This window comes from Sarcophilus harrisii, chromosome 1 (assembly GCF_902635505.1).
Source record: "Sarcophilus harrisii chromosome 1, mSarHar1.11, whole genome shotgun sequence".
Lineage (NCBI taxonomy): Eukaryota > Metazoa > Chordata > Mammalia > Dasyuromorphia > Dasyuridae > Sarcophilus > Sarcophilus harrisii.
Genome location: NC_045426.1, coordinates 32,872,273 through 32,884,683, shown reverse-complemented (window position 1 = coordinate 32,884,683; position 12,411 = coordinate 32,872,273). Strand labels below are relative to the sequence as shown.

General features: G+C 32.9%; 1 long non-coding RNA gene across 1 annotated transcript in view; it reads right to left on the bottom strand.

Annotated features, from left to right (window-relative positions):
* The window catches only part of LOC105749579, a 115,263-nt gene that overhangs the window by 29,094 nt on the left and 73,758 nt on the right, over window positions 1–12,411 (bottom strand). The window contains exon 2 of the long non-coding RNA XR_004232194.1: window positions 2,403–2,467. This is a non-coding gene — a long non-coding RNA (uncharacterized LOC105749579). The remainder of the gene's footprint in view (window positions 1–2,402; window positions 2,468–12,411) is intronic.

The window sequence follows — 12,411 nt, the reverse complement described above, 5'->3', positions numbered from 1 at the left end:
GAGAAAAGATGGTCCTAGCTTACAAAGTAGTGGATTTTTAACAGTTATAGCATAGTGGGACTGAAGGATTCTCCTAGAAGAATGAGAACTTAGGTTCAGTAACCACCTGATGGCAAATTCCCATGGTCTAGTGGGGACTTAAAATGGCAGCAATGAGGATAAGTTAGAAGAAAAAGAAGAATTGGGACTTTACTTATTCTGGAAGGTGGTGCTGGTATGGATGGGTAGGGTGAAAAGCTGTAGGATCCCTCTGTCATATTTGGTCCCAGTATTGGACCATCTCTCCTGTAAATCCCTTAACCATAAACATAACATTAGGAGATAGACCAAATGAGCTTGGAGATTTTTTAGAATTTCATTGACATTATGAACACATCTATGGGATCTATACCTGTTGTTGCAAGAATTTATTCTTTTGGAGATTTCAATGTTTCCAAGTGTGCAAAATTTGGGGGACAGAGAATACTTTTACAATTCAAAAATATTAGTCTTGTGATCTCTGTCCTCAGATGAGAATAGTAAACAACATGCACTTCTTCTGCCTACATTTTAAACTAAATGATAATGACAAGAAATGCCCAAATAATTGCTGAATTATCAGAAAAAATATTTTTCTAGGAAAAAGTGGAGTTTTCTCTTAGGGGAAAGTGATAGGCAATAGATAGAGCATATGTAATCTTGTTTCCCAAAGAAAAATGCCACCAATAAGTTGGGCACATCTCCCAAGATGAAATTATGGGAGAACACAAAGGAGAATCTCCCAGGAAGAGTTGGAATCTGAACATTGGATAGAGCACCCACATCTAAAATCTAAGATCTGCAATAATAGAGTATTTTCAATAATTATGTGGTTTATTGGGTTTTTCATAACATCTTTGGTTTTGCAATAGAGAAAGAGAGATCTAGAGCAGCTAGTTAAGTGCAGAAGGTCATGTAGAGGGAGAACTAAAATTAGAGGCTTTGAAAGAGATTTCTTTCAGGGTTCTTTAATTAGAGGTAATGAATGAAACAAATCAAACATTCCTTGAACAAAGCTAGTCTGTGCATCTGAAGACAATCAACCCAGCATCAAGTTCTGTGCTATAGACAAATACAAACTAATATGTATTATGGAAATATGATTTACACAATTTATTTAGATATTATAACCTATAATAAAGGTTGATATATGCAATATATGATTCCCATTTATTTGATGGGCAATATGTCTTACATTGCAACATTCAATAAATGTTCACTATGTAATGTCTTCTAGAATGTATATGAGAGACAGTGTGGTGCAGGAAAACCTAGGTACAATTTTCACTTCTGACATATGTAGTTTGTATGATCTTTAGCAAATTATTTAAACTTTGAATTCACTAGGCATCCCTTAGCTTAAAACTTATAGATCACTGATAGAAGTTTCTCTATCTGGAATTATCTATGCCAAAGAAATCATATGTTTAGTCCATGTGTATGTGTGTGTGTGTGTGTGTGTGTGTGAATAATACATACTGATAACCCATACTGACTTTTAATAATAAATTATTAAATTTCAATGGTTCAGTGTAGGAAAGCATTTCGATCACTATGTAGCCCAATTCATACTTGAAAAGAATCTCCACTATAACACATCTCATATGTACTTGAACATCTTCAATAAAAGGGGATCTAGCCTTCTCCTCTGCAGTTTTTTACACTTTTGGATAATTCAAATTATTAGGAAGTTTCTGTTTGAATTGATAAAGTCTCGGTGCAGATTAAAGCATCATTTTTTTTCCCTTTTTTTTTTTTTTTTTTTTTTGGTGCAACATGACTAATATGGAAATTTGTTTTAAATAATTTCACCTACATCATTTATATCACATTGCTTGACTTCTTAATGGGTAGGATGAAGGGAGAGAATTCAGAATTCCGAATGAAAAAAAAATATTGCAAATAAATAGATAAATAAAATGTTTTTAAATTTTGTTGTCATTTAAATAAAGATTAAGTTTTGCTTCTTTGTAACTTGGTCATTTCTGTTTCTACTGTATGAATCCAAAACAAAGTGTCATCCTTCTCCCATATCAAACTTTCAAATACTTGAAGATAGCTATCATATTCACTCCAACTCTTCTCTAGTTCCTTTAATCAATCTTCGTATAACATGGATTTAAGACAACTCATGTAGGTATACCTAAAATGTGTCCTTTATGTACCAAGGCACAAAAGAATGTTTCAAAACATTTGGTTATTTAATGTCTCATTTTTAAAAACTTGGATTTGTCAAGTGTATCTGTTAATTTGAAAAAAAAAGAGCTTTCTTTTCTTTAGTTTCATAAATAAAAGTAATGTCTTTTAAATTGCATATTCAATAAAAATAAAATTCTTTGGGAGCACACCTTAATAAAATATGCTGCTATATTGAAGACTCTTACCAATCTGATTGTCCTTCTTTGCAAACTCTCCTGCATGTCAGAGTTCTTCAAATGCAACCCTGTGACTAAAACAAAAGATCAGATGGATTTGATCAAAGGAGAGTAGAATAGAATTTGTTTCATTTCCCAATAAGGTCAAAGACAATGCTACTGTAAATGAATGCATATGTGAGTGCTCTCTCTCTCTCTCTCTCTCTCTCTCTCTCTCTCTCATACACACACACACACACACACACACACATACACACACATAAATTTGATTTCAACACTGTTCTAGAAGGCCAAAAGAATAGCTATATTAAAGTTTCTCATGTTGACAGAGAAGCACTACCAATGACAATATATTTGGAAAATGATTTAACTTATGTCACAATTGAAGCAGAGGAACCCTAATCTAGGGTTAGATTTTTTAATATAATTTTTCCCCATTAAAAATAGGTGGTGATATTCAACAATGGTTCATATTAATTAAAATTTCTTATTTTGAATAACTTTATAAAGGGAATAATACTTAAATGGTTTAATTATTCCAATGGGAAAGAGAGGAAGAGGACAAAAAATTTGATTGAAAAAAAAAAGATAGTAAAAAAGCATTTTGAGCAAGAAAGATAGCTACATTTAGATGATTATCAATGAACCAGAAATTATTTTATTTTTCATGTACATAAAGTGTTTAGAATAAAAAGGATTTGACAAAAAGGCATTTTGGATTTTTATCTAATCCTACAATTTGAAAAAAAACATTGTTGATTCAGTGGAATGGAAGGGATTTGGAGAAGTCCATAAGGGCATCTTGTTCTTCATTAAGAATTATATTCCTTTATAAAACTTTCCAATGATACTAAAATAATAATAATAGGAAGAATGGTTTGAAATAACACTTTAGCATTTATAAATTAACTTTGATATGCTATTTCCTTTTGCAAGCATTCTTATATCCTAGGCAAGCATTCTTTTACTGTTTTTTTCTCACCTGAAATAAAATATTTGCTTATTGAAATCTTACTTGGTGAACAAAGATGGCAGAGAAAAAGCAGAGACTCATTTTAGTTCTCCCAAATTCCCCTCCAAAAAATAACTTTAAAATTAGTTCTCAAAACAACTTTGGGGCAGGGGAAAGTGAAGCAGAGCCCACAACAGAATGGAGTGAAATGCTTTTTCATAGAAAAGATCATGGGTCAGGAGAGTGGTGACCACAACTCTCTTTAGCTCATAACATCTTGGAAGAGCTGATAACTCACAAAATCCTCAGATCTAGTTCTGAAAATAGCTGTACAAAACAAAAAAACAAACAAAAACCTGACGCTCAGGACAGTACTCCCTGCACCCCCAGAGTCCAACTTTAGCAAAAAGTTCAAAAATCAAGAAAAAAGCTGGGAAAATAAGCAAACAACAAAAAACAACAGAACCCAAAGAAAAATATGAATTCAAAAGAAGATAACAAAAGCAAAATAGATTCATCTAAAGACTCAAAGGGAAAAAAAAAAACAAATATGAATGGTCCCACGTACAAAGGAATTTCTGAAAGAGCTCAAAAATGATTTAAAAAATCTAATAAGAAAGATGAGAGGGGAGTGGAACCAATATGGTGGAATAAAGCCAGGAAACTGCTCAAACTCTCCCAGTTTCCCTCAAAAACCACATGAAATCAAGCCTCTGAACAGAGTCTGATCGAATAAAACCACTCTCCAGCTCATGATAGACTGGAAAGACTTCAAGAAAGGTCAGTTACTCTAGGGTGAAAAGGATGTTTAGCTCAGTTCAGATAAACTCTGGGAAAGGTTGTGAGAAGGTCTTAATCATAGAAAATCAGCAACTAACACCCTCAATCCTGACTCAGTAGGGGAGCAGATCAGTGGGGCAGCTTTCAGTCCTAGCTTAGAAGGCAAACTCTGCAAACCAGTCTGTTTCCTCAAAAAAAAAAAAAAAAAAAAAAAAAGGAGGTAAAGCTATTCCTGCAAACACAAGGAACCCCTGCTCAAAACCAAGGCTCAGAGGTCCACAGGAAGCATGGGACAGTGCCACTTTTAAGCCCATGCTCAGAGTACAACCATAAAAGTAAAAAAAGAGGAAATACCAAAAGAAAATGAAAGAAAATGAGCAAGAAATAAAAAAGAACCTTGACCACAGAAAGCTACTCTGGTGACAGGGCAGAGCAAAACATAATATCAGATGAGAACAGAATGTTCACAGAAGAAATCTCAAGGAGTGAGATAAATTGATTTCAAATCTAAAGAGGCTTCTTGGAAGAGAAGCAGAGGGAAAAAATGAGAAAGAAATGTGAGATTTGCATGATACAGACAACAGTCTGAATCAGTGAGTCAAACAACAAATCCCAGAGACAATACATAATTTCATCTAAGAAAATGACAATAAAAAGACAACAAACCAAAACCTATGAGATGTAGGCAAAGCAGTTCTTAGGGGAAATTTTATATCTCTAAATAGTTACATAAATACAATAGAGAAAGAGGAGATCAATGAATTACCCATGCAACTAAAAGAGCTAGAAAAAGAACAAATCAAAGAACCCCAATTAAATACCAAATCAGAAAATTTGAAAATCAAAGGAGAGATTAATAACATAGAAATTAAGAAAACTATTGAGTTAATAAACAAAACTAAGAGTTGGTTTTATGAGAAAACTTACAAAATAGATAAATCTTGATTAAGTTGCTCATAAAAATGAAAGGAAAAAAAACCCCAACAAATCACCAACATCAAAAATAAAAGAGATGAACACAACATCAATGGAAAAAAAATTAACGCAATAATTGAGCTGTTGAGGCAGCTAGGTGGCACAGTGGCACCATCCCTGAAATTAGGAGGCCCTACTAAATTCAAATATCACCTCAGACACTTTATACTTCCTAGGGTCACTTGATGTGACCCTGAGCAAGTCACTTAACCCCAATCACCTCAGCAAATAAATAAATGAATGAATGAATAAATAAATAAATAAAAAAATTAAGAACTATTTTGCCCAACTTTATTGCAGCAAGTTTGACAATCTAACAAAAATGTATGATTATTTAGAAAAGTTATAAACTGCCCAGATTTGCAGAAAAGGAAATAAATACTTAAATAATCCCATTTTAGAAAAAGAAATTGAACAAGTTGTTAATGAATTTCCAGGGTCAGACGGATTCACAGTGAAGTTTACCAAATATTTAAAGAATAAGTAATTCCAATATTATGCATACTACTTGAGAAAATATGTAAAAAAGGAGTACTGCCAAATTCCTTCTGTGACACAAATGTGACAATGATATCTAAACCAAGAAGGGCCAAAACAGAGAAAGAAAATTGCAGAACAATCTCCCTAATGAATATTGATGCAACAATTTAAAATAAAATATTAGCAAAGAGATTACAGCAATTTATCAGCAGGATAACATATTATAACCAAGTAAGATTTATACCACGAATGTAGTGCTAGTTTAATGTCAGGGAAACTATTACCATAATTAACTTTATCAATAACAAAACCAACAGAAACCATATGATAATCTCAATATCTCAATAGATGCAGAAAAAGCTTTTGAAAAAATACAGCACCCATTCCAATTACAAACACTAAAGAGCAGGGATAAAGGGAGCTTTCAATAAAATAATAAGCAATGTCTATCTAAAATCTACAGCAAACATTATCTTGATGATATTAAATTAAAAAGGTTTTGCACAAACAAAATCAACAAAAACACAATTAAAAGAGAAGTACAAAGCCAGGAAAAATCTGTACTGTCAGTATTTCTAATAAAGGTCTCATTTCTAAAATATATAAAGAACTGTGTCAAATTTATAAGAATACAAGTCATTCCCCATTTGATAAATGGTCAAAGGATATGAATCTTCATTTTCAGATGAAGAAATTAAAGCCATCTGGCGTCATATGAAAAAATTCTCTACATCACTATTGAAAAGAGAAATGCTAATTAAAACAACTTTGAGACCTCACACCTTTCATATTGGCTAAGATGACAGGAAAAGCTAATGATGAATGCTGGATGAAATGTGGAAAAACTGGGACATTAATACATTTTTGGTGGAGTTTGAAATGACCCAACTATTCTGGAGAGCAACTTGGAACTATGTGCAAAGGGCTATAAAACTGTGCATATACTTTGATCCAGTTGTGCTATTACTGGGTATACATTCCAAGGAAATCATAAAGGAGGGAAAAGGGCCCATATGGGCAAAAATGTTTGTAAGAGCTCTTTTTATATTAACAAAGAATTAGATAATGAGTAGATGTCCATTAATTGGGGAATGGCTGAATAAGTTGTGTATGGTGGATGAAGGTAATGGAATATTATTGTTCTATAAAAAACGATGAACAAGCTGATTTTTGAAAGGCTTGGAAAGAATTACATGATCTGATGTTAAGTGAAACAAGCAGAACCAGGAATACATTGTACACAATTATAGTAAGAATGTGCAAGGATAAATTATGAAAAGCTTGATTCTTCTCAGTAGGTCAGTGATCCAAAGCAATCCTAATAGACTTTGAACAGAAAATGCCATCTGTATCCAGAAAAAGATCTCAAGAGACTGAATGTAAATTTACGTATGCTATGTTCACTTCTTCTTATTTTTTAAATCTCTGCCATTTTTTTTTCTTTTGCTCTGATTTTTCTCTCCCAACATGATTAATAAATCAATGTATATTAAAAATAAATAAATTTACAAAAAACAAAACAAAAATATGGGAAATATGGGGGAAAGAAGTAAATCATGCAAGAGAATCATGCAGAAAAAAAGGGTCAAGAGCTTGGTAAAGAAAACACACAAAAACATTCTAAAGAAAATAACACTTTACAAAATTAGAATAGGTCAAATGGTAAAAGAAGTAGAAAAAATCCACTAGTGAGAACTTCTTAAAAAACAGAATTGGCCAAGTAGAAAGAAATGTGTGATAATTAACTGAAGAGAAGAATTAATTAAAAGCAATTGGTTGATTGAAAAATACTTTCTAACTCCAGAGAGACTTGATGGTATCTGAATACAAAGCAAGGTATTCTTAAAACAATCACAACTCACTTTAACTTTTTTTGGTTTTGGGGGGATGTTTTTTCTTGCCCAATATGAAAATATGTTTTGTAAGACTGAACTTGTATAACTTATATCAAATTACTTGCCTTTTCATTGAAAGAAATAGAAAGGGAGAGGGAGAATTTTGGAATTCAAAATCTTTTAAAAATGAATGTTATTCTTTTACATGGAATTGGAGACAATTAAAATTTTTAAAAGCTTTTTAAAAAAGAAATTCTAACTGCTCTTCAAATCTTCCTTCAAAGCTGTTTTCTCTTTGCCAGCTGTGAAGAATTTATAACTTCAGATTTATTTTAATACATGTTGTAACCATATATTACTTTTTATTTAGTCACTTGTGCAAATGTCTTTGATGAAAACCTGTTCTTTTAGAAGTCTTATAACACTTTATTTTAATCTCTAACATATATGTGTGTGCGTGTGTGTGTGTGTGTGTGTGTGTTTATGCTTTAAGAAATAATGAGCATGGTGATTTCAGAAAAAATTGGAAAGACTTACACAAATTGATACAAAGTAAAGTGTGTGTTTTCTATTGCTATGGTATTGTCTTTAAACTATAAGTTTTAGTTCAGGGAGAAATGAATGGAGTTTTTTGGAAAGAGTTCTTTGAAAAGCCTTGAAAGAGTTCTGTAGGAGAAGTTTACTTTAGAGCCTAATTTGGTCTCTTACTACCACTGTGATCAATCACTTAACCACTCTCATGGTCAGTTAAGATCCTAATATTAGGAATTGCATTAGAAAAATTGCATTAGGAAAAAATGAGTTCCCTCTTTGGGTTAACTTCCCAATGTCATTTCCCCATTTTCTTCATCTTCATATTCTTCACAATTCCCAGTATGGTATTTAGTGGGAGAATATCCAATGAATTGTGGAAAAAATAAAATATCTCAACAAAATCATTACATTATTTACATTACAATTTGTCTTATTTGACTTAGCTCATCATCAGTTCATAGAGGGGAGAATATATATATATATATATATATATATATATATATATATATATAATTCTGTGGTTTTTAGCATTCTTTGGGATAAGCTTTAAAATTTACTTAATTTAACCAATTTACTGGCCCATCAGTCATTATTTTTTATGACTCTTAGTCTGATCATAGTTGGATCATAGATTTAGAGATTCAAAGGTCATTTAGTCCCCTTAACAGGTTAGGAAACTGAGGCTTAAAGAGTTTCAATAATTTGCCCAAGATGGCATAGATAGCAAGCACCAAAGGTGAGATTTGAACACAATTTCTATAACTTCAGATTCATGACTTTTCTTTTTATAGTATAGAACACTCACTAAACCCATAGCCTCATACATTTTAACCAAGATGGCATCAGGAGTTTGAACTAAACAGACACAAGACTTCTTGTGTTCAGTCATTTTACTCATGTTCAACTCTTCATGACCCTATCTGTGTTCCCCTCCAAAAAAATTCACTGAAATGGTTTATCATTTCTTTCTCCAGCTCATTTTACAGATGAGAAAACTAAGGAAAACAAGTTTAAGTGACTTGCTCAGAGTCACACAGTTAGTGTCTGAAGTCACATTTGAACTCTGTCCTTCCTGATTCTAGGCCCAGCACTCTTTCCACTGCCCTATCTACCTGCCCATATTTAAGGTTAAAAAGTCCTTAGTAAAAATAACTATAACATTTATGCATAAATGTTTATTAATATTTGAAGAGAACTTTACCTGTGCTATCCCATTCAATATTCATAATAACTTCCTGAAACATGTGCTATTATTATGCCCATTTTAATGATTAGAAAACTGTGATCAAGACAGGTTATATGATTTATCGAGAGTTACATGGCTAGTAAATGTCTGAAGCAGAATTTGAATACAGATTCTCCTGATTCTAAGTCTGTCCTTATAGCCATTTTGTCACCTACCAGTCTTATTTTCCATTCAATCAGCAAATGGATTAATCATAGTTTTTACTATGTGTAAATACTTATCTGCTTTATATTAATAAAAAGGTGATTGCTAATGTATAAATGTATGAATTTTCCCTGGAACATAATGTACTTTTCTAATGCACAGAAGGCATATAATATTTCATATTAACCAACTAGACTGTAAGCTCTAGGAAGCTAAGTATACTCTTCAACTCTGTATCTCTCTTAGGATATAGTATTGTGGCTTTCAAACAGCAGGCATGTGATAAATTAAAACAAAACAAAAACATTTATATTTATTATATAGATAAATAATATGGACTTAATATGTTATAACATTCATTATCTATGCATTAAAAACTTGTCTATTTGTCACATACATAGGTAATCACAAACATTTTCCAATTTGCATAAATTGCACATAAATAAAATTAAGATTCTCTATCTTTTATTTGGTAATACTTATTTGCTAATATAACTTGTTACTCAATTTTCTGTGTTTATTTCATGGAGATCTTTCTTAATTTTTTTTTAATTTACTTTGAATACTCTCCAGCTGTGTTTGGAAACATCATTTGCAATAACACATGTGCACCTAAAATTCAGTATTACTACATATTATGTATTTGTGTGTCTCTGTGTGTATCTAGCACATGTTTTTGAGGTGGATCACAGCTTTTCAAACTATATTCTTCAGGACTGATGAGGGCTATGTATTTTAAATAGGAACTCTGAGAAAATAGTGATGCTAGGGATATTTTCACCTTTAAAATATGAAATTTAATTGTATGGATGCATCAGAAAAGCCTCTTTGATGTGTTTTAAGAGAGCTTTATATTCTCTCTGACAAAGACAAAGGACCTCATGGTATATTGGATGAAACGAATACCTTTACTCTATTAATTAGTAGTCATCACAGAGAAGTCGTAGTTTTAGGTCTCATCTTAGAACCTGAGGGATGTCCTTTTGAATGTTGTGCCTTTTTAGGACCCTTTTGGTAAAATCCTAGGGTATGTGTTTTCACTCTGGGATGACCTATCTAGAAAAGCTGTCTTGCTCCTTTCATACTCAAGAATAACTGATCCATAGAAAACCAAAGGGGCGGCTAGGTGATGCCATAGTGGACAGCACACCAGGTCTGCAGTCAAAAAGACTCATCTTCTAGGATTCAAATGCAGCCTCATGTACTTATTAGCTGTGTGACTCAAGGCAAGTCACTTAACCCTGTTTGTCTCAGTTTCCTCATTTGTACAATAAGATAGAGAAGTAAATGACAAATCATCCCAGTATCTCTGCCAAGAAAACTCCAAATGGGATCTTGAAGATTCGGATACAAGTGAAACAATTGAACAGCAGAAAGATCAAGTTAGAATTCGGGTTCTCTCTTGACCAACTGTATTGCAAGACTTTTATTTTGCTTACTTTTGCTTTCTCAGATTTTTGCTGATGAGGAGTCGTGTCACAGAACATTTATGTTACAGACATAGATCATCCCCCAGATAGATTGTAAGCTCTTTGAGGGCAGGGACTTTTTTATTTTTGTTTTTTGTTTTTTTTTTAATCCTAGCACCTTGCTCAGGGGCAGACAATTAAGAGGTATTTATTGGGATTCTCATAATTGATAGAACAAGCAGGCCAGTGCCATATACAAGATGAATAGACATTCTTGACTATTCTACCAGAGCATGATATTTTTTTTTTCATTTGAAAGAGACTCAACTTTATAAGATTTAGAACTAAAAGAAGCCTAGAACTCATTAGCCTAATGATGTCAAACTCAAATAACAATTAAGGCTTCAATGTCATACATAAGGACCCGTTTGGCCCACACATTGACTTAGAAAATCAAATATGATCTTTTTATTTTGTTAATTATTTTTCAATTATATTTTAATCTAGTTCTGGCATCATTCAGGGGTATCGTTGGCTGCGATGTCACCACTGAAATAATCTAACCTCAATACTTTGCAGATATTGAAAATGTGACCTACATGATGCTAGGTAGCTTGTCCAAGGTCATGTATGTAGGATGTGGTAAGATTAATAATTATAACACCAATTTATCTGACTTCCAAATCAGAATTCTTTACACTGTACTACAGTGCCTCAATTACCTCTATTTTACTAAATAATAATAATAATAATGATAATAAAAACTTCCTAGAACTGTCTTTATCCTACAAGTATTTCAGACTTATAGAAACCCCAATCCATCATTTATGGCTTCTATCTCTATGTCATGCTCTAAAAATTTCTGTGCCTAATTTAAAGTAGGAAATTCTGAGCTAAAAAATTTAAAACATAGGGAATGAATAGAATTGAGCATTTGATGGTAAACCAACTTACAAGGGTCAACAAGCAAAGTCATTCAGTTTTACCTAGAGTTCCTAGATGCATTTTGCTGTCTGCATCCCAGTAAGAGCCTGGAAGGAGCATAGTTCTCATGATGGAGAGAAATTGAACTGTTGAGAACTTTGAGCAGAATTTCTCAACACTACACCCATCCAACAACTCTATTATCTTAGGAAGATTCTGAAGATCCCCTGGCAGGATAAGATACCAAACACTGAGGCTCTTTCTCGAACTAAACTGCCAAACATCCAATGGAGTTTGGGATTGGGATGGCCACATTCTTCAAATGCCAAATGTACTCTGGCCAAAAAGGCTATTTTATGGAGAACTCTCACAGAACAAGCACTCACGGGGTAGTCAGAAAAAAGCAATAAAAGGACACTCTTAAGGTCTCTTTTTAAGAACTTTAGAATCAATTGCATGACATGGGAGACACTTGGACAGGACCGACCAACATGGAGTGCCCTCTTAGGAGAAAGTGCTGTATACTCTGTGAATGAAGCAGAATTGAATTAGCTAGAAAGAAATGCAAGCACAAAATCATACAATCCACCCCAAATGTTCATAAGAACTATTTGTGTGTGACTTGTGGTAGAGCATTCTGAGCTTGTATTAGCTTGATCAGCCACAGTTGGACACACTAATTTGACTCTAACATAGTGATGCCATTTTGGTTCTCTTCATGAACCACAACTTTCACGTG